The sequence below is a fragment of the Symphalangus syndactylus genome, chromosome 7 (assembly GCF_028878055.3).
Source record: "Symphalangus syndactylus isolate Jambi chromosome 7, NHGRI_mSymSyn1-v2.1_pri, whole genome shotgun sequence".
NCBI lineage: Eukaryota > Metazoa > Chordata > Mammalia > Primates > Hylobatidae > Symphalangus > Symphalangus syndactylus.
The window spans coordinates 16,270,001-16,293,360 of NC_072429.2; the positions used below are offsets into that span (position 1 = coordinate 16,270,001).

General features: G+C 49.3%; 1 protein-coding gene and 1 long non-coding RNA gene across 3 annotated transcripts in view; both read right to left on the bottom strand.

Annotated features, from left to right (window-relative positions):
- KCNIP1 (potassium voltage-gated channel interacting protein 1) overlaps positions 1-23,360 on the bottom strand; it is a 388,899-nt gene that overhangs the window by 296,565 nt on the left and 68,974 nt on the right. The gene's annotated exons all lie outside the window — the stretch shown is intronic.
- The window catches only part of LOC129486025 (uncharacterized), a 36,627-nt gene continuing 33,471 nt past the window's right edge, over positions 20,205-23,360 (bottom strand). Inside the window, exons 2-3 of the long non-coding RNA XR_008658827.2 lie at positions 22,740-22,990; positions 20,205-21,076 (exon numbers count right to left, since the gene is read on the bottom strand). This is a non-coding gene — a long non-coding RNA (uncharacterized lncRNA). The remainder of the gene's footprint in view (positions 21,077-22,739; positions 22,991-23,360) is intronic.

Here is a 23,360-nt window from a genome sequence, read left to right on the forward strand (position 1 = left end):
ATGTCTACACTGACAATATCATTCTGCATAAGCCCCTCTCTCACAGCAGCAAAAAGATCTGCACCCTAGAAGGTGCTGTTGAGGACATCTCATGACTCAAATGGGGCGATGTCCTCTCCAGACTGTCTTGGCAGAAATGAGAAACTCCTGAGTGTAGTGACCGAGTGTCTTGAGAGTCCTGTGTAGTCCTCAGAGTCAGACCCGGCAGGGCGGAGCTAGAAGGCCTTTCCCTGGAGAAACTTATCCTGAACGCAGAATGAGGCCCTGTCTCTCCTTAACCTGACATGAAGGCCCAGGGTCAGGGTGAATCCTAGGTGGTTCGGTCCAGAGCCCTTTGCAGACAAGAAAACTGAAGCTCAGAATAGGACAGCGACTTGGACAACGTCACATAATTAATGCCACCATTTCTAGGAACAAGACCAGATTCCCTTCCAGGGCCTCAGGGCCCCTGAGGATCTGGCCCCGATGACCTCTCCAGTTTCACAAAGGCTCCCAGCTATGTGGCCTTTTCTCTGATCTCTGAAAGGCCTCTGCTTACTCGGCCCCCGGGGTCTTTGCAACGCTGTCTCCTCAAGCGCCTCAGAGCTCATGTGGGGCCAAGCCGGGATTTGACTCCAGGGTGTACCATCTTAAGTACTGCACATGTCAGTGGGTGAGGATGCTTCATAAAGGTTTGGGACGGACAAAAGCTTGAGAACAATCTTGGCTGGGGCACTGAGTGGTGGCTTCTTCTTGCTGGATAGAGTATCAGCTATGTTTATTGTAGTAAACAGGAGTCAGCACTTGTTCATTTTTTTTTTTTTTTTTTTTTTGAGACGGAGTCTCGCTCTGTCACCCAGGCTGGAGTGCAGTGGTGAGATCTTGGCTCACTGCAAACTTGGCCTCCCGGGTTCATGCCATTCTCCTGCCTCAGCCTCAAGAGTAGCTGGGACTACAGGTGCCTGCCACCAAGCCCGGCTAATTTTTTTTGTATTTTTAGTAGAGACGGGGTTTCACTGTGTTAGCCAGTATAGTCTCGATCTCCTGACCTCATGATCTGCCCGCCTCGGCCTCCCAAAATGCTGGGATTACAGGCGTGAGCCACCGCGCCCGGCACACTTGTTCATTCTTTAAGATCGCATTTTCTCTCAAGAGCCAAGCCCTGGGATGATTCTGGGTATATGGCCCTCGAGGAAAATCTGCAGTGGGCTCTAGGGCTGCAGGTGTCTCTTGCCTCCTGGGCTTCTCAGTCTCCCACCTGAGTCCCTGGCTGGGACAGAAACACCATTGATCGCCTGCCACACAGAGGTACAAAGTGCACAAAGATAACAAACCCTGCACGTGGGCACATGGGCACCAGACGCTCACAGATGGGCCCCCCACCCCTCCCTAGCACCAGAAGTACACATGCTCTGAGGTGTCTGTGCCCTCAGGGGTCTCGTTTGTTCCACACTCCCTGGAGCTAGCCCTGTTATCTGAATCACAAAGCCTCTCTACAAAGCACCAAGTTCTCACTGCTTCCTACTAGTTAGATTTTAGACAGATCTGTGTGTAACTGTGCACACACGGCTGCATGAAAGGGGCTTTGAGTTCTGATCCCATCCCTGCCAGGGCAGAGGCCCTGCTGGGCTGGGAGGGCAGCTGGAGGAAGATCAATGCAAACTGAAAATAAAGTTTAGTTATAGGAACTAAAAGAAGCCATGTTTCTTACACACTTGAGTGTGCAGAGACTAAAATTCATGCCTGTTACCCATGGTCACATCTGATCACTGACAAAGAGGGCGACGGCAGACTGAGGGAAGGAAGCAAGAACAGAGACGCAGAAGGGAGGAGCTCAGACAGGGCAAGGGCAATGGCAACCAGGGCACTGGGCCAGAGGCAGAGAACACCTGTGAGCCAGCAGCCCAGCCTGACTCCTGGGTCCTCCATGCTGTCCAGGGCGGGAGCTTCATCCAAGGACATACCCTCCACTTTTCTGTTGTCTTACAGCTTACAGGTTTGTACATCATGATATCAGTTAACCCCCAACTCTCCCTGGAGGTAGGTACTATAAATTTCTGCACTTCAGAGATAAGCAGATGAGGCCCAAGTTTCCACCATGAATCTGTGGTAGGGGCATGACGGGAACTCCAGATCTCTGCGTTCTGATTCCGTCAAGAGGGATCCTGTGTCATACTCGCCTGGCGTCTACCCCTTCACTCAGCCATGAAACACCCTCCATCTGTAGTCTCGGCATCCTCATGCTCCTGGAAACCCTCCGACTCTCCCCTAGGCGGGGGTCAGGCAAGGGCCCTCCCCTGGGAATCAATTTCCTTCAGTTCCGCGTTTCCTCTAAGTTGTTGTGTGGCCTTGGGGAGGCCTCCTTCCTCAGCGTCCTCAGTTTTGTGATCTGTGAAATAACTGAGACCCTGCTCTGGGATCTGGGACCCCCGCTGTGTATGTGTGGTTTAAATGGCCTTATCACACTTTTCTGTTTAGCTATCTGGGCCCTTGTGTATTGGTTTGCTCAGGCTGATATCACAAGGTGCCACAGACTGGGCGACTTAAACAAAAATTCATTTTCTTCCGGTGCTGGAGCCCAGAAGTCTGAGATGAAGGTGTCAGCAGGTTGGTTTCCCCTGAGGCCTCTCTCCTTGGCTTGCAGATGCCGCCTTCTCCGCGTCTTCACGTGGTTTTACCTCTGTGTGCGTGTGTGTCTATGTCTCATTCTCTTCTCACGAAGATACCAGTCATATGGGATGAGGGCCCAACCTAATGACCTCACTTTAATGTAGTTACCCCTTTAAAGGCCCTGTCTCCTAGAACAGTCCCATTCCAAGGTTCTGCCTTCAGCACGTGAGTTTGGGGAAGACAGAACTCAGCCTGTAGCACGTAGATGGCCTCCTGTGGACAGCCAGCCATACCCCGGTTGTATGAAGGAAGGGATGGGCCTCTCCTCCAGGCTCTAAGCCCCCTCAAGGCTGCGAGCCCACTTCTTTTCAGCAGACTGCCCCAGGCCCACAAGAAAGGAGCCCACCTGGTGTCCCACGACTGAGTTGTGGGCTGGCACTGCCAAGCCTGGGGAAGGGGAATGTTGCTGGAAGCCTTAGGGACTCGCCAGGTCTGCTCCTGCACGCTCGACCTGGGAGTACTGAGGCGGAGGGTTCCTCAGGTTAGCGTGCCCCTCACAGCAGCCTGCCCCTGCTCCCAAGGCTCAGGTAGATGAGCCCCACAAAGTGGTCAGGCTGGAATCTGCCTTCTGCCCCAGCAGGCATCCAGCCTCCTACTTGTAGAGTGGCAGCTGAGACCACCAGGTGGGCGGATGCCGAGCTCCGCACCCCACCCCACCCCCGCCCCCCACATTGTGCCAGGATCTCCTGACACATTGCAGGAGACAGCTGCAGTGGCCTGTGTCGAGGGGACCTGCCTGGGGCAGCCCAGCCCGGGGCCCTTGATCCTCACTTGTGCCTGCCTGCCAGGTTGCCTGCCAAGCTCCACAAATGCTGCAATTTGGAATTAAAGTTTCCTTCTTATGTGCATCGGGCGGCATGGGGTCAGGGAACGGGGGATGGGAGGTGAAAGCTGAAGTCTTCTGATTGATTCCTGGGCCTCCACAGCAGCCCTAACCCCATCCAGTTCACCCGGTTTATTAAGTGGGTATAGAAGCCCTTATTCCCAGCTGTTCAGTCTTCCCCAGGCATGTGAGTACAAAATTTCTTTTCTCCTGTGAATCTGTCCATTGCCAGTTAATTTGTAGCCTTCCACCCTACCACTAGGATCTAAGTTGATAGAGAGGGAATATTTTCTTCCCAACAGATTCTTAGAAGCAAAAACACACAGAAGTCAGGGGAAGAGTGCTCAGAAACAGTGAAAGGTACCCGAGGGGTCTGGGTGGCATGTGGACAGGCCCACATGCAGTGTCCAGGCACAGAGGAGTACAAGGATGTTTCTAGCATCACAGTGTGCCTCTCGGTGCAGGGTGCTCCAGATGCTGGGCAGTTCTTGGAGGGGGAATGGGGCATCAGGGAGGGCTTCCTGGAGGAAGAAACATGTAGAAGTCAGATACAGGGAGTGTTCTAGACCAAGGGAGCAGGCTGTGCACCAGCTTGGGGGTGAGAAAGAGTACAGGCTGACTTTAGAACTTCGTGTAGCCCTCCCACCCCCACCCAAGAGTGGGGAAGTCTATGGGAGTGTGGTGAGGCTGGTGGGGTGGGCAAGTGGCCTGGGGCCTCGGAAGCCAGGATGGAGAGGAGCTTGAGTTTCATGCTGGGGCCAAGAGCAGCCTTGCAAAGGCTTTAAGCTGGGCAGGTCCGTGGGCAATTTGAAACATTTTATTTTAGAAAGCTCCTTCAGATGAGGAATTGATTTCAGGGGAGTGGCGAGGAGGCCAGGGCTGCCTCTGGGCCAGCTCCTCAGCCTAGGACAGGAGACCCTCCTCACCTCTCCAGTGTGCCCTGCTGTCCCCACACGAGGTATTTTCAAGCCCAGAGTGGGCCCTGCTCTGAGCTCAAGCCAGAGTTTGAACACTAGAGCCTCGTCTGCAGTGATCCAAGGGGCTGACAGGAAAAGATCAGTGCTTGTCTGGGGTCCAGGCTGAGGGAGAAGGGGTGGCACAGCCTGTGTGGGAAGGAGAAGCCACTGACAAGGCTGGGCAAGGTTCGGGGCCTGAGTAACATCTGGAGGGACGGAGAGAGCCAAATTCCACCGGGGTCAGAGAGCCTTCCAGAGCCTCTCGATAAAGCCAGTCCTCCAAGCCTAGAGCCTCTGCACGTGTTTCTGGAAATACTGAGGCTGGTGCCAGGAAGTACAGCGGAGAGCAGACAGGGGGCTCTGTGGAGGCACCAAGGCTAGGAATGGTAATACGGTGTGAAATCAGGGAATTGGCCTCAGAGCCAACTCCGGGGAAGAAGCCTTGCTTGGTGGCCCAAGGTTTGTTCGGTCATGTGCTGATGGCCCAGGAGATCACCTCAGTGCTGCTCTAAAGGCTGTGCAAAGGCCCAGAGGTAGGGGAAACCTGGATGGTTTGGGATCTTCTTGCAGTTCCATCTGAGAGAGGGAAGAGGTCAGAGGAAGCATGGCGGGCTGGAGGATTGCCTTCCTCCGTGGACCCTGTCCAGAGTGGCTACTCAGGGCTCAAGGGCAGAGTCCCACTTTGAAGGGGAGGGTTCGTTCTGCTCCGGCAGGTCCACCTCCTCCTGTCTCTGAGCCTGCTGAGGAAGACATCTGTGCTGCACTGGATTTCAAGCCCTTGCTCATGGGCCCAACAGCCCTGGTTCAAATCTTGGCTCTGCTCCCTTGGGAAGGTTGCTTCATGTCTCTTGGCTCATCTCTGGTCTCTCAAATGGGGGTGAGCAGAGATTTGAAGGTTTGTTTGGAGGATCTCACAAGTCAATACACATTCACGGCCGTGAGTGGCTGGCCTGCAGACAGCCATGGATGTGACGGAGTTCAGGACACACTGTCCCAGATCTGCCACCTTGGCATTTGAGAAAACCGCAGAAGCAGGAAAGTCATTCTCTGACCTTCTCTTGACCTTCTTCCCTGAAGCAGGCCATAAAAGAATTTCCTGACCTTCTTCTCAAGTGGCTCATGAAAACCCCATTTAAGAAGTGTCTTCCCTAGACTCATAGGGAAGGAAAGTCCTTCTCTATGAAGATGTAGGGACACAGAGAAGAATCTGAACAAACAGGCCTTCTAAATGCCACTTAGGTCATTACCATCAAATCATACCCCCTTTTTCTGATTATACTTCTCCACAATTATCTGCTTCTTCATCAAACTTGGCAAAACATCACATAGATGTCCCTGTTTCTGTGGGTCTTCATTTATAAAGTCTCCCATGTCACACAGAACTTAAATGACTTGATTACTTTTCTCCTGTGAGTCTGTCTTTTGTTACAAGTGTCTCAGCCATGAACCTAGTGATGGATGAGGAAAGAAATCTTTTCTCCCCTACAGATGCACTTTTAAAACGAGCTTTTGGGGCTGTTATGGGGCCTGGAAACAAGAGCTGTGAGAGGGCTTGTGGGCTCTAAAGAGCTGGGCATGTATTACTATTCTTCTAGGTCTAGACTGGGCCTCTGGTCAAGAATGGGGCCCCAGTCAGGAAGTCTGAGCTAAAACACTGCAGAAAGCAGAAAACAGGAGAACACACACGTGCACGGGCACAGACACATGTACACGGGCATGCATGCTTGCACGCACACACATGCGCTGCAACACCTGGGAACTTGTTGAAATGCAATTTCTCTGGCCTCATCTCAGATTTACTGAGGTCAGCTCTGGGGGTGGAGCCAGCTCTCGGAGTTTCCGCGTTCCCTCCTGCGGATTCCAGTGCTGACCCAAGACCACTGAGCCGGACGGGCGGATCTTCTTCATTCTGGCCTCAGTCCTGGCAGCTGTGCCCTGTGACCCAGCAGGAGGCCTGTCATCCTTTAAAGCTGGTCCCTGAAACCTTTCTGCTCACCAGGCGGAGCAGGAACAGGCCCTGTGGGGCAGCCGCCTGACTGCCTAATACTGTGGGCATTCTTTTTTTTTTTTTTTTTTGAGACGGAGTCTCGCTGTCGCCCAGGCTGGAGTGCAGTGGCGCGATCTCGGCTCACTGCAAGCTCCGCCTCCCAGGTTCACGCCATTCTCCTGGCTCAGCCTCTCCGAGTAGCTGGGACTACAGGTGCCCGCCAACACGCCCGGCTAATTTTTTTTTGTAGTTTTTAGTAGAGACGGGGTTTCACCGTGGTCTCGATCTCCTGACCTCGTGATCCGCCCGCCTCGGCCTCCCAAAGTGCTGGGATTACAAGCGTGAGCCACCGCGCCCGGCCAGCTGTGGGCATTCTTTACCCAACGTCTACAGTCTCTCCTGCAAATTAATAACCTTGAATGGCCGGAATTTGCATAATGGCTCTCCTGCCCCTTCATGGGCCTTCATTAATTGTTTTAGAATACTATTAGAATACTATCTCATTGCCTAGAGCAGTGGCTCTTTGATTCTGTGGGCCTCAGAATCCCCTGGAGAGCTTGTGGAAAGGTAGATGCTCAGCCCCACACCTTCTCGGCTCCACAGTCCCGTAGGGTGGCTTGAAGATGCATGTGCACTTTACAGAGAATTGGGATGAAGCCAGGGTCTTGATCAATGAAGGGCTTTGGGTGTGGTGGGCAGGACTGGGGGTGTCTGATTGAGATCGAGGGGGCAGCCGTGCAGCAATTTGCAGGCCCTGGTTTAAGAAGGGGGTGGTCTGGCTCAGGTAATGGTGGCCTCCCTGCGCATGAAAACAAGAAGGTGATTTAGGAAAGGGAGAGAAATTCTGGGTACTTGTCCTTGAAAGAAGGTCCTCTGGGTGGTCTCCCCAAGATGTAACCTGAAAAACAATGGCATTGTTTCCTGAGCACCTTGCTGGGCTTTGTGCACGTGGTCCCTCACTTAGTTCTCCTGTAACACTGTGGGGTACGGATTTTATCCATCACTCCACAGAGGGTCAGTGAAGGCTTGTCCATAATCACGTAACAAGGCAGGAGTAAGCACGGTCCTGTCCCCTTCCAGAGCCTGTGTCTTCAGCATCATCTTATGCCTTCTCCTCCTGGGAGAGAATGGCAAGGGGAAATAGCTCACTTGGCCCCAGTGAGCTTGCAAAAAAGCCCCGCTTTCCAGATGAGGAGGTGGAAACTCAGGGGTGTTGGGGGTGCGCTGTCTGCACCTACAGGCGCTGGGGCCCTCTGCCCTGGAACGCGAGCTCAAAGTCCCGTTTCTGGTTTGCAGTGAAGCTCTGAAATATGCTATCAGAGTCCAGAAAGACCTCAGAATATGGGGATGAGGATGAGGCAAGGTGTCTGTGATAATGTCCAGGACTTCTCCGGCCTGCAGAGAACAGGCAGACCCTGAACTCAAGAGGCTACACGTTGTAGCGAAATTTCACCAAGAAAAAGCCAGCCTGTGGCCTGTGCTGCCCTCTGCTGGTCACCAAGTGGTACTGGCTGCAGCAGGCCAGGGCCGGCTCTCTGGGTTGGGTGGGCCTCAGGCCAGGCTACCAGGGGGAAATTGTCTGAGGACCTGACGCTGGTCCCTTCTGCCCCAGCCCAGACAGGCTCACATCAGTGGCGTCCAAGGCCATGGGCTGGCAGCTGACTGAGAGCTGGGCGCTCCTTTCCATCTGTATTTTATTGATAGATTGGTTGACTGAGATGGAGTCTCGCTCTGTTGCCCAGGCTGGAGTTCAGTGGCACGACCTTGGCTCGCTGCCACCTCCCCTGCCTGGGTTCAAGCGATTCTCCTGCCTCAGCCTCCCGAGTAGCTGGGATTACAGGCTCGTGCCACCACGCCCGGCTAATTTTTGTATTTTTAGTAGAGATGGGGTTTCACCATGTTGACCAGGCTGGTCTCAAACTCCTGACCTCAACTGATCCATCTGCCTCGGCCTCCCAAAGTGCTGGGATGACAGACATGAGCCAGCGCACCAGGCTCCATCTTGTTTTTGGAGGAGGTTTGATAGTCATCTCACCCCACCCCCCGACCCGTCCGCCAGTCAACCCAGGTCCCTGGCTGCTGCTTCTAGTCTGCAGGGACCAAGAAAGACAGCAGCTTCCTGCCTGAGCTTCCCTGGTGCACATCCTACCTCCAATCTGAGTGCTCTTACAATTCCCTATCCTGATCTCCTGGGGAGAGGTATGATAATACCCTATCCAGGATGCCACCCGATTGGGGGCTGGAAAGCAAAAACCCCAGGGGACCTCTCGCTCCAGCCCATAGGATAATATTAACAATACTTGACATTAACTGAACACTGGCTATATTTCATGCACTATTCTAAATGTGTGTGTGTGTATATATATATATATGCTTACATACATACTTAATCTTGTATGTATATGTGTACATGCATAATTCTCACTTAATATGAATCTTAACACACACATACTTAATCTTCATAAGAAACTTATGAGGGAGGTACTGATATTATTCCCACGTTATAGAAAACAAAAAATTGAGGCTCAAAGAAGTTCCACAAATAGTTTGGGGCCCGATAGCCAGTAAGCAGCATTTGAACCTAGATAGCTTGGTTCAACTTCAGTCCCTTTTCTTAACCGTGGTGAGAAAAGTGGGCACAAATCTACAAAACTCTTTTTGTGGTCAGACCAAAGAAATGCGGCCCACTCAAGGCATTCAGGCTGGGAAATGGGAGCTAAAGTGAGCAGGAGGCCCCTCTTCATGGAGACAGGAAAGAGTGTGGTCTCTACAGCCAGCTGGGCCTGGAAGAGGGTCCCCCACTGCCCTGATGAGCTGTGAAATCCTGGGCAAATTGGTGCCTGTCCTGAGCCTCAATGTCCTCATTTGTAAAATAATGAAGGTTTCGGTAAATGTTCAACAAAACAAAGTGGAGAATTTAGCATAGTGCATGACGTACAGCTAGCCCTCAACAGAGGCACATTTCCTTTATTCCTTTGACATTGGACTTGGCTACCAAATGATCTGGAGGAGGCAGAGGTAGTGGTGATGACAAGGATGTTGATGATCTACCTGCTCATTATCACTGAGCATCTCCTCTATTTACTCAATAGCTATTACTGGTTATTGTTTGGCTAGAGTGTATGAGCTTTGGATTTACTTTTTGTTTCATTTCAGTGGTTCAACCATAAAGCTTTTAAAAACACTGGTACCGGCCAGGTGCAGTGGCTCATGCCCATAATCCCAGCACTTTGGGGGGGGCCGAGGCGGGTGGATCATCTGAGGTCAGGGGTCCGAGACCAGCCTGACCAACATGGTGAAATCCCATCTCTACTAAAATTACAAAAATCAGCCAGGTGTGGTGGTGGGCGCCTATAATCCCAGCTACTCAGGAGGCTGAGGCAGGAGAATCACCTGAACCCAGGAGGCAGGGGTTGCAGTGAGCCAAGATTGCACCACTGTACTCCAGCCTGGGTGACAGAGCAAGACTCTGTCTCAAAAAATAATAATAAATAAAATAAAAATAAATAAAAACATTGCTACCTGGGTTCTACTGATTTAATTAGACTGGGACTGTACCAGGTCATGATACTTTCTTTGTGTGTGTGAACCTGAAGTGGTTCAAATTGTGCATCTGGGATTGAGAGCCACAGAGAATATTTCCCTCCTGCCCAATCTTCTCCTATTTAACACTCATTTAATCCTTTAGACCTCAGCTTAAATGTCACTTCTTTAAAGAAACATTCCCTGATTGCTTAGACCAGGCCCATTTTCTTTGTTTTACACCATTGTAAATCCCTATTCCTTTTCTTTAGAGAGAATTTATCTCATTTATATTTATTCTTGTGGTCATGTCAATAATATCTGTCACCCTCACTAGATAGTTTACTCACCTGTAAAATGGGGATATTAATTTCCACCTCAGAAGGTTGTAGTGAGGATATAATAACACAATGTAGGGAAAGAGCCCGGTTCAAGGTAGTCTCTGTGAATGCTGCTCACTGCATGTTGTTCCGGGACTCTCTTGGGATAACACATCATCACTTTCTAATTTCCAAAGATGAACACTTGCCAGCTTCAGAGCATGAGTCTGGCTTTAGTTTCTCTGGATTTAGGCTACCAAGTGGTTCTCATGTCCCATCTGAACTTCTCTGATTATATGGGCTCGTATCATAGCCCCCTATCCAAGCCATGAATATTCTACTGAGCCCTCAAGTGCCAGCTCTGAGCTAGCATTCTTATTGTGACCAGCTGGCCTGTCTTTTTAATGATCAAGATAATTTACTCAATAAATATTTATTAACTAAGGATTAGGTTAGGTGCCAGGCACCATTCCAAATACATATATTATCTCATTTAAGCAGTTTTGCTGTTTAAATAAAGCTAATCCTCTTGTTTCTAGTTAAAACCTACAATACATGTCTGCAGGGGCAGGGGTTGCTATAAATGAGTTCAGGAAGGGATTTTTTTAGGGGGTGATAAGTCCTTTGGCTGCTGGGAGCTCAGGCTTTACCAGAAGCCCCTGTTTTTAGCTCTACCTAATTGTTTTTACACGAGCCCAGAACTGCCAGATTGCCCTACTTCTAAAGAGAAACCAGCAACTTGCTTTTTTATATGAAAACCTCAGCTGTAAGAAGATGACTCAATGTGAAAAAAAAAAAAAAAGAGAAAGAGAGAGACTGAGAGAGAGAGAGATAAAATGCCGTTGAGGCCAAACAGCTCAACCATGAGATGGAATCTGCCCACCAGCAACCTCTCAGGCCTGAGCCTTTGAGAAGAGAGTGGAATGTCCTGGGGACAGCAGAGGCAGGTGTCAGTGGGGAGGCAGAGACAGAAGGAAGTCTGGAGGGAAAAGGCCAAAACCAGACCCATCTCCTCAAGTCCAGAAAGATGCTGAGCTCGTGGATCCTGCTGGGTAGGTGGCAGAGCCTTGGCGGGAACGCCTGGCCCCCTTGCACCAGGTCTGGGGAGCTCAGCCCATGTATACCCTGGGTGCCCCGGCAACCTCTGTCTTCCAGGGCCCCCATGGGCTTGGCTGAGAAGGAAATGAGGAGGCCTTCTCTCTGGTTGGATCCATTTGGGAGATCTTGTTACTTCTTGCCACCACCCTTTCCCACCAGGTGACAGCTTGAAGTGTTAAGTTCCTCTATTGAACCCAGGTGATTTCCTGGAAGTTTCTCAGCTGCGTGGGGATCCCAGCTGTAAGCAGAGGTCTATGAATGTGATTTCTTTCCCCATTTTCTCAGCACCACCTAAAATCCCCCAGATTCTTGCATAAGGCTAGAGAAGGGGAAAGCCTATCAGGAGAGAGATGATCCTGTGCCCTCCCGCAGCCTGATCCTTGGTTTTAAGAAGACAAATGAATGGACATTTGTTCCACCGCCAGCCATGGAGGGCAGGATCCGTGCCGACTCCTCACTCATTCCACACAGTTATTGAGTAACTGGAGAAGATGTCTCCTGACTGGCAGTGGCAGCAAGGCCTTCTGGCTCCTCCGCCAGCCTAGCTTGTAAACTTTAATGCCCACTTCCATTCATGACCCAGTTGCTTGTAAAATGAGGCCACTTTCCTTAAGTCCCTTAATTGGAATCCGTTTCTCTGCCTCAGAGGCGAGGGCTGCAACGTGCTTTGCCAGCATCTGCAGATGGAGTGAGGCGGGATGATCTGTCCTGCAGGCAGAGAGGGCCTGGAGGGCTGGCACTCTTTGTCTTCCCTCCCATGAGTGGGACCAGATCCTGCCTGAATGTTCCCAGCTGTGAGAGGAAGTCATGGACAGTGAGCAAATTCTGGGATCCAGGAGGCAGGCTGGCCCCTCATCTATAAGACTAGGGAAGGGGTCCCTTAAGAGAAGGGCTGAGATCAGTAATAACACAGTAACAGTAGGGGCGACAATCATCGCTGCAGCTACCATTCATGGGTCACCTCCGTGAGCCAGGAACTGCATATGACCTCTCATGGTCCCCATGCCCACGACAACTCTTTCCCAGCTCTGTCCTCCACTGGTTCCTGATGAGGGGCTGAGTCTTTGGTTTAGCAAGCATTTCCTAAATGATGGGAAATGAGGACTTTCCCATCCTTGGGGACAGATGAACTTTTAGGAAAGTCACCAAGCACCAAGCAATTTTAAGTGCTGCACTATCCATACAGGGTATGATAGGAGCCAAGGAAGTAGCAATGTCATCTCCTTCAACTGGAATTGTTGTCAGGGAGAAGACCCATGAGCTGGGCTTTGAAGGGTGTGTAGGAGTTTGACAGCTGGAGAAGGTGGAAGAGAATGCTGGGCAAGTAGAACAACTCGAACAAAACATTGAAGTGTCAGGGGCATTGGCTTATCAAAAATTGGAGAAGACAGTATTACAGGAAGCACCTGAGACAGTAAATGTAAATCATGTGGCCCTGACCATAAATAGAATGGGGGCCTGCAGCGTGGACTGGCATGGTCAGAGGTTTGGAGCTGGAACCATGAAAAGCCCCTATTAGGTCCTGCCTTCTGCCCACCACACCATCCAGACCAACAGATGCACACTTTCCACAGGCTTAACTGATGATTCCTATCACCTGATTTTCCAGGGTGAGCATGGTCGCTGAAGTATCTCAGGTGACTATCCTCTAGAGGAGGGTGACTTTGGAGTAGAGTGTGTGGGACAAGAGGAATAAGTGGTGAAATCTGTGGGGACATCAGTGGGAGTCTTTGGTCTGTGGTCTAATAAGTAAACCTGAGATCGAGGTCGGGATCTGAAATACCTGGGTCTACTTCATGGATTTGTATATTGCATCTGCCTCATGTCCAGCATTGGATATGATCATATTTCCCGTAGGTTACATTTCACAAAGGTTTGTTTGTTTTGTGTAGGCAAATACAAAGGGGGTGCATGTGTATATATAAGCATTTAAAATTCTGTGAGGCGTCTTTTGCAGCAACTGGAATGAAACTGGAGTTCATTATCTTAAGTGAAACAAGCCAGGTGAAGAAAGTCAAATATCACATGTTCCCACCCATAAATGGGAGATAAATAACCTGTATATATGGATGTAGAGAGTGGGATGATAGACAATGGAGGCTTGGAAGGGTGAGGGTGTGGGGGAGGAGTGGATGATGAGAAATTAGTTAATGGGTACAATATACGTTATTTTGGTGATGGATACCCTAAAAGCCCTGACTTCACTACTACACAATCTATGCGTGTGACAAAATTGCAGATGTACTCCATAAATTTGTACAACAAGAATTTGAAAAAAAAAAGTGTCAAGGGAATAAAAAGCATTTCAATTGCTTCACCTATGGTATGAGAATATATATATCTATATATATATATGTAGAGGAAGAATAAGGAAGAGAGACTAGGCTGAAGTAGGATGGTGGTGAGCCTCCAATGCCGTGGAGCTTGGATTTTATCTTGTAGACACTGGGGACTCACTGAGGGGTTTAGCAGAGACAATGGCATGCCCAGTCTAGCCCTGTGTTTTAAGATGTTCCCTCTGGTGGCTGATGTGGAGAACAGGGTTGCTGAAGGAAGATGCAGGAGGCAGGACTGGGTCAAAGAGAAGTTACCAGGAAAGCACCTTGGGCTCAATGGGAGACAGTCAATTTTGTTTGTTTTTTGAGATGGAGTCTCAGTCTGTTGCCCAGGCTGGAGTGCAATGGCGCGATCTCGGCTCACTGCAACCTCTGCCTCCCGGGTTCAAATGATCCAATGGGAAAAATTCTTAACACTTCAGGCTATCATATGATGGGAAAGGGTGGTATCCAGAAGCAGCAAGTTCTCCCTCAGCAGAGGAGTACAAGCAGAGGGCAGACCTCTCACGTCCTTCTTTTTAGCCCCCACAGCAGACTGTCAAAGCCCAGATACCTTCTTTCCTAGCACCACTCACAGCTGGGCAGGGACATAGAACTAGACTTTGATCAGAGGGGCATTGAGAAGGGAAGGTGGGTCACCTGGCAAATATTTTCCTCCCCCATAAAGGGTGGGAAGGTGAAGGCGACACACCTTTCTTCCTACTGGCTTTAGTGTAGGTGGTTTCATGAGGCTGTGATGTCTGTAGCAGACACAGCCACCCCGTGAGTATTGATGGGACGGCAGACAGAATCCCAGAAACTGCCCAGAGCCTGGACATAACGGAGCTGCCCTAAAGTTCTCAACACGTTGATCTCTTGCTATATAAGATGATAAATATCAAGGCTTAGGCTAGGTTTATGTCAGATATTCTCTTCCTTGTTGCTAAATTCCATCAGCCTGGAATATTGTTTTAATAAAAAAAAAAAAAAAGACAGCATTAAGCCCAAGTCTAGCTCCAAAGCGTGGGTGAGTAATGTGTACTTTGACTGTGGTTTTCATGAAGAGACTGAAGAGGGCCTTGTATCCTATCTTTCACACTGTGGCAAAGCCCCTTAAGCATAGCTGCCCTGGCTCTCACATTCCTTACCCTCACGTGGCTGCCACAGCATCCCCACAAGTCCTTCCACCAACCCTGCGTTTCCCAGCCTCCTCCCATTTCCCGTTTACCTCCTTATTCTTTTTTCTTATGTAGAGCAAATTTAGGCTTCTCTCAACTTCACTGAGGAACACAGATGTTGTCCCTGGGACACACCCATATTAGAAGGGGAGGAGTGGAAGGAAACGGGTGGGCAGGGAATAGATGAGCATGGTTTTGAAGTATGAATAGGAGCTCACCACGTGAAGGAGAGAGGAAGGCATTCTGGAAAGGGGAAATCACACTTGTACATCTAACAAAACTATTTTCTTTCTACCATATGCTGAAAATACTAAATGTGAAGTTAACCCATAGGCCTCCTCTGGGAAGTTCTGGGCAGCTTGCCAGCCCTGGGGTTGGGGGTTGGACTCAGATGCTGCAGGGAGTGTGATGGGAAGAGTTGTCTCTGGACCATCTGGCTCCAGCTGCCTAGCAGCACACTTTCCCTTGAGAGGAAGGTGAGGGGGTGGGAGCAGCTTCTCAAGAGGAAGTCGGGGAGGTGGCAGACCCCACAGGTGCAGCCTGGGAGCAGGCCTGGGGCCCAGCAGCAGGCCCACAAGGTGGAGACCTGGCACAGGGGACCAGTGGAAACTGGTCACGTCCCTGTTTGCATTGGCTGGGAACCCCTGGGTGAGGATGCAGGGGTTCTGAGCTGGGGATGAATTCTCTTCCCCATGGCAGGCTGTGCTTGTCAGGGCCTAGTCCTACCGCTTACTGGCGGCGTGAACCTGGGAAGTCGCTTCCCCTTTCTGTGCCTATCTCAAAACTGGGGAAATAAGAATGCCCCCCTCATAGGGCAGCAGTGAGGATTAGATGAGATGGTTGTAGCTATAGTGCTCCTGTCCAGACACAAGAAAAGGGTGGCCATAAGCTGCCAGAACCTGGCCCAGAGTCTTACACCTTACGCCTTTCTCTCCTGGTCACTGGAGGCTGCAGGAGGGGCTGGGAATGCAGGGATTCTGGCCGATAGTCCTAATGCACCAGAAACAGCTGCCTTGGGTCTGTCTAACTAGTGACTCTCAGCACCTCTTTAAGGCCATGACTTGGAGAGGAAGATGTTATTATCTCCATTTTGCAGGTGAACCTGCAGAAGCTCTGGGAGGCCATGACTCTCCCCTACCCTGTGTTGTAGCAGAAAGCAGGGAACCTGCGGCCCCTGCTCCAGCCCTCCTTGAGCTGAGTCAGAAAATGTCTGTCTTGCCCTCAGCTCCCCACCCCTGAAAGGAGGCCTCTTCCCTCTCCCTGTGGAGCTGGTCCTGTGGCCGCGCAAAGGCTGCACATGGGATGGTTTTTATCTGGGTTTCTCCTCCCTGAGGCCAAAACATGGCTTTCTTTCTGCAGGCTGGTAGGGGAGGCGGGCTCTCGGCTCCACCCTCTACCAACCCCTCCTGGGAGTTGGCTGGAAGCAAATGCTTTCCCAGAAGTTCTTTCTTGGCTGCTGCAGTGAAAATCTGGGTGGAGTGTGAACTGTTCCTTCAGGTAAATCAGACAATGTTGACAGCAATTGCCATTTACCAAGCACCTGCAAGCACAGGCACTGTGTTAAGCATCTACGTGCAGACTGCCGTCCATGCTCACAGCGCCCCTAGTGCTAGATGCAGCTGATAGCTCCATTTTGCAGACTGGTAAAACTGAGTCCCAGTGGCAACTAATTTGCCTAGTGTCATGCAGACAGTAACTGCCGGATCTAGGATTTATCCCTGTGACTTTGTGACTCAAGCCTTCATCTTTCAGTATGTCCCAGTATTAACTCTCAGTAGGAGGCAAAGCAAGACAAGGTCAGGCTTCCAAATTCAGCTGGAAAATGAAACAAAGAGGATAAGAATGTTATTAACAGGGTTTGTCTGGAACAGAGCAGCTGCCTCAGGGGGCTGATATGACTGATAATATTAAAAACTGTGTGTGCGTGTATGATTCCTTTTGAGTCACAAAGCATTAGCAAACATTTTCCCAAGCATGCTAGGCCTGAGGATACAGGGGCCTAAGAGAACCAGTCCCTACCATGGAGGAGCTCTGCATCAGTCAGTGGTTCGAGGAGGAAGGGACTTACTGCAAGAAATCAGTCGCTTCCAAATCACGGGAAGGGCTGGAGAAGTGGCCACCAGGCTGGGCTTCCAGGAATGACCCCCAGGCCACTGCCGAACTGACCTGCCCGGGGCCACTACCTCAAAAGCTGCTGAGAAAATGCTTGAGTCCCAGAGCACACCACGGATCAGTGCTGCAATTCAGGAACCAGGAAGCTGTCCCCATGGCTGCCACCACCGCAATATTTTCTGTCACCAGGAAGCAGTAGGATGGTCAATGGACCAGTGCCACAGACAACCTTGTATTTCCAGGACCTTGCCTGCCTGCGGGAAGGTGGCTCCTGCCTTCTAGATCTTGCTAGGGCTTAGGGGACTGACACCCAGAGCCTTCACCCCGAGAGGTCTGGTGGTCCTCTTCATGGCACAGAGGCCTCCGTGGCAGAGGAAGAGGCACTTGCAGGAGGGAGGGTGGAGTTGCAGCCAATTCAAGAACTGTGCCCAAGTCTCTCTCCAGCCAAAATGGGATGTCAGAAGCTTTGGTGGCAACAGAAGGATGTCTCGTGTTCTGTGTATCCTTTAGACTCAGCTTTGCAGAGTTGGGGGCATGGATCCAAGGGATCCTCCTTCCTATGAATGCAGGGAACCCCAAAGGGCCTCCTGGCTTTTGTCCAGCAGCTCTCTGTCTCACCCCATGACTGCCATCACCTGCATGGCCAGGCCACCTGGAGAAAGGCTCCTGCATGGGGCCTGAGCCTGGAGGTAAGAATTAGTTTTCAGAATCAAATTGTCTCTTTCTAGCGGACAGGTCAGGGTTCACCCAACTTGGATGCAGGGGAAAAGAATGAGACAAGTTAATTCATTTATTTAGTTAATAGTTATTGAACACTTACTACATTACAGTCACCATTCTAGGGCTGGGGAAGCAGTGGAGAACCGCCCAGATATCTGTCATGGAGCTTACATTATAGTGGGATAGGAAAATAGCAAATAAGAAATAGAGACAGTGTTCAGTGCCGTAAAGTAAATGAAACAGAGCTATGGTGTGGAGCGTGTGCAGGGGAGGGCTGTTTTCAATCCAGGGTGCAGGGAGGGCCTTTCTGGGGAAGTGACTTGGAGCTGAGGTCTGAATGACAGGTTGAAGCTAGTCACGGGAAGGGTCTGAGGAGGATGGTTCCAGCATGAGCAAAGGTCCTTAGGTAGGCATGAGCTTATTGTGTCTGAAGACCAGAAAGAAGCCAAGACGCCCAGATAAAGGAGTGGGGTAGGAACGAATGAGCAAATGTTGGCAGGGGTCATATCATAAAAGGCCTTGAGGGCCATGGTGAGAAGTTGGGCTTTATTCTAAGAGTGGTGGGAAGCCATTGGAGGCTTTTGAGCAGGAGAATGACATAATCTGACTTCTACTTTTAAAAGATCGCTCAGGCTACTGGGTGAATGATGGATTGAGATGGGCAAGAATAGAGGCAGGGGAGTCAGAAGGAGGCTGTCCCGGTGAACAGGGGAGAGACGACGGGGATTTGGACTAGGAAAAAGAGTCCAAATCCTTTGGATTAGTATCTACCCTGCCCCTCCCCTAGCCCCAGCCCAAAGGATTCTGCAGTTTTCTGAGTTTTGGTCTGGTCTTCACTGCTCTCATCACTGCTAAAAGGCCTGAGGTGTGTGGAGCCTCGGGATGGGATGCACCCTTTGTTCTTGGGCAGCCTTGTGTGAGCTGCCAAGGCTCAGACACACCTGAGTTCACATATGGGCTGTATTCCCTACTCTGGGGGCAACTCACTTCATTTCCATAGGCCTCAGCATCCCTATCTATAAAAGGGGAACAGTAATGCCTCCTTGTGGGTAGGATGAAATGTGACAATGCCAGCCCAGTGGGACATGTGCAAAGTAGGCCTTCGATAAATGGCGGCTTCATGCCTGCTCTTCATTCCTCATCCCCTCCCTCGGTCTCCTGCTACCTCGCACTTGGATAAGGGCGGGGAACCCAACAGCACATCTGAGAAGCTCCCTAGTAATGGAAATGTCAGCAGCAGAAGCAAAAGAGCCATTGCTGCTTTGACGGCAGTGATGGCGATGAATGATTTATGTCCAGCCTAATGGTTACATAAGCAGCTGTTACATTTTAAAATCATCATGCAAACAATATGAAACATTTATTTAAGTGGTTCTACACTATGGGGAATTTGATTTAATCAGCCTTTATTTCTGTTCTCATTAGAATGAAGTCTGGCAACTCTAGTAGACAGCCCTACCTCCGTTCGGTAGCTTCCAGCTACTGAAAGCAAATATTTTTACTGAGCCACAATTAAACATTTATACAGCACCGGCTCCCCATCTGGCCTGCAGAGGGGAGGGGTGAGGCAGTGAATTCATCCAAAAATTCCACACAGAATAAAGCCAGACGCACCCCCGCATCTAACAGAATTAATAAACCATCTGAAGAGCCCATATGAGAATGAAAAAGTTCACCGATTCATAAAATGTTTCCAGTGTGCTGTGAGCTGCAGGTAGCCAAGCTGGGGATCTTTGAAGATGGCTTTTAATCTTTGCTCTTCTGGGCCAAGTGGAGTTTTTGGTTTTGTTTTGAATTCTAAGACCATCACAACTTAGAAATCATGGGAGATGCTAAGAAGGTCCTCTAAAGACAATATGACTTATTTGAAATTCCACCAGAATTTTCATGTATTATATCTCCAAATTCAGGATATGGGTTCTCTTGGGGAGACAAATGGAGAGAGGTACACAAGGGGGTTTTATTGTGTTGGTGATGTTTTAATTCTTACACTAGGTGGTGGTGCATGGATATCTTGTATTAGTCTTTTTTATCTGTGTGTCTTAAATAGTGTATAATAGGAATTGAAAAAAAAAAAAAAAAACAAGAAAGAAAAAGAAATTCACTGGGTATTGGAGTCAAAAGACCAAAAATCCAGTCTTGGCTCTGCCACTATCTTTGTGAAATTTGGACTTGCCTCTTACCTTTTCAGTTTCCCTATCTAAAAAAGTCAGGACTAGAGCAGTGAGGGTTCTGTGAGGTTTTTGTTTGTTTTAAGAGCCAGTCACTGAAGTTTGTTTGTCTGAGACAGGGTCGTGCTCTGTCATCCAGGCTGGAGTGGAGTGGTGTGATCACAGCTCACTGCAGCCTCCACCTCCTGGGCTCAAGCAATCCTCCCACCTCAACCTCCTGAGCAGCTGGGACTACAGGCACGTGCCAGCATGCCCAGCTAATTTTTGTATTTTTGGTAGAGGTAGGGTTTCGTCATGTTGCCCAGGCTAGACTCTAAGTCCTGGACTCAAGCAATCCGCCTGCCCCAGGATAACAGGTGTTCACAGTTAAACAAGTCTGGGCAATGCTGCATACTCTCTGTCCTTTGGGAAAATCATAAAATGTTAAAGGTTCTGAGAAGTCTTGTGGCAAAGAAGTCTGTTTTGTTATATATCTATTAACATCATGAGGTACTAACATTCTGTAAAATAATCTCTGGGACCTGTTATTCTGGATTATGTCAAAGACCCCTTTAGATTCTAGGTTCTTTAAGGCAACAATTTTTGCCTATTAACAGGGCAATCTCTAACCATCCCTGAAACAGATAAACCAGACACTCCAGCCAATCACTTTCCTCTAGGTTAGCCAGCTGAGCACCTTTCCTTCCTGTGCCAAGTCCCAGCTTCTTGCCCCTGGTCTCGTGCTGGCCCCCTGACTGTTGAGTAACTCTTCCTGAGCCAGTCACTGAAGTCCTTGGGTATCTATCTTTCTTTTCTTCTTGTCTCCCCATTCTAGAAGCATAAACTGTCCAGACTATCTCTTGCTCAGTATGAGACGATAAAGTTGAAGACCTGAGAGGCAATGTGACAGAGATATAGTCACACAGCTGTGGGTGGCAGAGTTGAGACCAGAACCAAGTTCCTTTCTCACTGCCCTCAAATGCTTTGTTTTACATCCAGTTTACATTCTGCCCTGTGCACGTACATCCTTGATGCTGTTTTCTTGCTGTTTATCTATGATGGTTTTGCATGTCTTTCCTGGGAAGACTGTATTCTCCTTCAAGGCACAAGTCACATCTGTGTTTACATAAATTCTAACACTATTCCGAGGACAGCATGGTGCCGAAAACACTCTCAATGCCAAGTTATTGAATGTCCCAATGGATTCTTCTCCCTGCCAAGTCATCTCAGCTCCAAACACTTCTTCCTGGAGAGATGCAGACACATCATTTTATTCACATAAAGTTGTGTTTAAATTTCCCCTTCAAATGTGGGAGTGATTCAGAAGTCCAGAATAACATTGACCCTAATCAAGTGTTCTTAATCAATTATTCACATTGGAAAAATACGTCTCGGTTCACTGAAACTCTGGAATAACCACACCCACCCAATTTGAGTGAGGAAGACACAACTTGGCAGACGCTATGGTCTCAATGTTTCTGTCCTCTCCCAGATTCATATAGTGAAACCTAATCATCAAGGTGATGGTGTTGGGAGGTGGGGCCTTTGGGAAATGATTACGTCATGAGGCTGGAACCATCACAAATAGGTCTAGTGCCCTTAGAAAAGAGGCTGCAGAGCCGGGCGCGGTGGCTCACGCTTGTAATCCCAGCACTTTGGGAGGCCGAGGCGGGCGGATCACGAGGTCAGGAGATCGAGACCACGGTGAAACCCCGTCTCTACTAAAAATACAAAAAAGTTAGCCAGGCGTGGTGGCGGGCGCCTGTAGTCCCAGCTACTCGGAGAGGCTGAGGCGGGAGAACGGCATGAACCCGGGAGGCGGAGCTTGCAGTGAGCCGAGATTGCGCCACTGCACTCCAGCCTGGGCGACAGAGGGAGACTCCTTCTCAAAAAAAAAAAAAAAGAAAAAAGAAAAAGAAAAGAGGCTGCAGAGAGCTGCCTTGTCCCTACCCCCCGGTGAAGACACAGCAAGAAGATGCCATCAGTGAACCAGAAAGTAGGCTCCCACCAGACACCAACTCTTAATCATGGATTTCCCAGCCTTCAGAAATGTGAGAAATAAATTTCTGTGGTGTATAAGGCCAGCTTATATTTTGTTATAGCAGCCATAATGGGCCAAGACAGAAGAAACGTTTTAACTATGAATTAAAAGAGAGACCACATAATTTCTGAGGAGAAGCCCTTCACACAACCACATGGTGAAACTGGGTGTGAAAGAAACTCCTGCTTTTTAAAGAGCTGCTTTAAACATGCCTTCTGAAAAAGAGTTACCATTTTCTGCTAAATCCTTTTGCAACCAGGAAACAAGAGCGCACCACGGCCAAGGTTTGCCGACATCGTAAGTGACTTGAGTTTGCTCCATGGCTGGACATCTTCTCTGGGGACATCCTCAGCAACAACACCCCCTCCAACCCCAAGCTCTTTCTGGGGGGGCTGATCCTGAGGCCCACTGTGCTATTGTCCCGGACGCTGATACTTTCCTTCGCGGTGGTTTTTCAAGCAAGGAACATCTGTCCACCAGATGGCAGTGTACCAACAACCCAATCAAATGGCTCCTCCTCAGATCAGGGCTAGACCTCGCTGTCCAGCCGGCAGACCCCAGCCATACGTGGCTATTGAGTCCTTAGAGTGTGAGTAATCCGAAATGAGATATGCTGTAAGGTTAAAATACCCACTGACTTCGAAGACTGAATACAAAGAAGTGGGGTTGGGGGGAGAAGAAGAAGACACAGTTATTTCATGACTATTTCCTATGGATTACATTTTGAATACTGTGTTGAATATACAGTTGACCCTGAACGATGTGGGAGTTAGGAGTGCTAACCACCATGCCGTCAAAATTCCGTGTATAACCTTTGATTCCCCGGAAACTTAACTCCCAATAGCTTGCTGTTGACTGGAAGACTTACCCATATTATAAACAGTTGATTAACACCTGTTTTATATGTTATATGCAGTATATACTGTATTCTTTTTTTTTTTCTTTTTTTTTTTTTTTTTTTTTTTTTTTTTGAGATGGAGTTTCGCTCTTGTTGCCCAGACTGGAGTGCAATGGTGTGATTTCGGCTCACTGCAACCTTGGCCTCCCAGGTTCGAGCGATTCTCTTGCCTCAGCTTCCTGAGTAGCTGGGAATATGCTGTATTCTTACAGTAAATGAGGCTAGAGAAAAGAAAATGTTATTACGAGAAATCATAAAGAAGAGACCATATATTTACTATTTATTAAGTGAAAGTGGATCATCAAAAGATCATCGTCCTCTTTGTTTTCATGTAGAGTGGGCTGAGGAAGAGGCGGAAGAGGAGGGGCTGGTCCTGCTATCTCAGGGGTGGCAGACTAGGGGCTGGTCCTGCTGTCTCAGGGGTGGCAGAGGCTGCACAAAAGCCACGTGTAAGTAGACCCACACAGTTCAAACCTGTGTTGTTCAAGCCTCAACTGTATTGGGTTAAATAAAATATCATATTAAAATGGATTTTACCTGGTTCCTTTTTCTTTTCAATGTGGCTATGTAAAAATGTAATGTTACATATGT